Below are 1,530 nucleotides of genomic sequence, written 5' to 3'. Positions count from 1 at the left end.
GCCTTCAGTGATCTGATTAGTTGAAGCTTTCATACACGTCCAATCGCAGGGCTGTTTACAAACGGAAAACGGAGAGACTGTTCGGGAGAGCTCGTGAAAACTCGACGATAAGGTACCTGAACGCCCCTAAAATTTTCTCAACGGATTTAGACGATTCACAAAAATGATCAATTTAAGAAATAAAACGGCGGATTTCCGCGGATCCGCGGAAAATTGCCATGTATGGTAACACTAATGGCCAAATCATTTGGCCGTTGGTGTTAGTTACAGTGTCATTTTTCATTTAATGACACGAGCAACTATATACAGTAAAACCGAAAGGAAACAAACATTACCTGCAACACAGTATGGCAGGAGGGATCGATGAAGTCGCATTGGGGTCTCGGTCTCCAACATAACTGAGCAACAGACAAGCACTATTAACTCAACGGATAAAAACTTCCATTCAACAAAACAAAAATTAAATGTAGCCCGGTCTTTGGAAAGACTGGACTGAACACAAAATAATTGTTATGTGGGCTTTATTCCCGACTGAACAATACAACATTGTACAGCGTTAAGATGAAAGACTGACATGTTAACTGAATTTTAAGAATTCGAAAAAAAGGGATCTAAGAGATCAAAGAAAATTATCTACCAGATTAAATAAAATTACACAGTAATTAACAACAGCAGTGGCTTGGTTGATAGGGAAAGAGAAATAAAAATACATTATTTCCAAGCCACAACATTCCATGAAACGTAAAAGTGCAGACCGACTAATCATTACAATTGTAAGTTGAGGGGTTCGTAGGTTTTGGATGGATTGCTCTACGTTCGGAATGGGCAAAAAGGAGAGATGGACTTCGTATGAACACAGTTCTTTTTATTTTTTTCAACGTCTGCCTCGTAACTCTCCAACGAACACACCTCCTTTCGGTAATGACCACACTTCCTGCTTTTCTTTGCCAATCAGATGTAAGCAACATAATAATATTTCAGAAAGTATTAAACAGAATATAATTTAGGTAACTGTAACATAAAAGAATGTAATGCTCAAATATAAAATGATAATAATTGACATAATGGATGTCACTTAGGTCTAGAAACCCGCAGAGGGCTGAATCGAGTCGTGCTCATTCATTGATATTCATGCTTCTATAATATTGCAAAGAAGAAGAAGCCAATGAGGAACTTGAAACTTGCCTCCCCATAATGATACAATTCAAAGGTAGCATATTTTCACGACCATTCGGCGCACCGTATTGTTGGGCGCAGTCTCAGTAACGGGTGCTATTTCTGTATTTGACACATACACAAAACGCACTGTATTATTGGGCGCAGACAGGCATGGTAAAACATACGCCAGCTTAAATATACGGCATGCATGCACGCACGCTAAAAACACGTTAGCTTAAAGCATACGGTAGCAGCTAAGACATACGGACACACGCTAAAAATACGTTTTTAAAAAGGCAACTGAAGCAAAACTGAGTTCGGTTGTACTTTTTTTAGCCATTTCACAATGTACTCACGCGACTGGTACCTGCT

The 1,530-nt window shown here is 39.0% G+C and overlaps 1 protein-coding gene across 2 annotated transcripts in view; it reads right to left on the bottom strand.

The window, feature by feature from the left end:
* The window catches only part of LOC109522879 (zinc finger protein 32-like), a 16,069-nt gene that overhangs the window by 7,701 nt on the left and 6,838 nt on the right, over positions 1-1,530 (bottom strand). The gene's annotated exons all lie outside the window — the stretch shown is intronic.

The sequence above is a fragment of the Hippocampus comes genome, unplaced genomic scaffold, assembly GCF_001891065.2.
Source record: "Hippocampus comes isolate QL1 unplaced genomic scaffold, H_comes_QL1_v1.1 scaffold219, whole genome shotgun sequence".
Classification (NCBI taxonomy): domain Eukaryota; kingdom Metazoa; phylum Chordata; class Actinopteri; order Syngnathiformes; family Syngnathidae; genus Hippocampus; species Hippocampus comes.
This window is presented reverse-complemented; position numbering and strand designations above follow the sequence as displayed.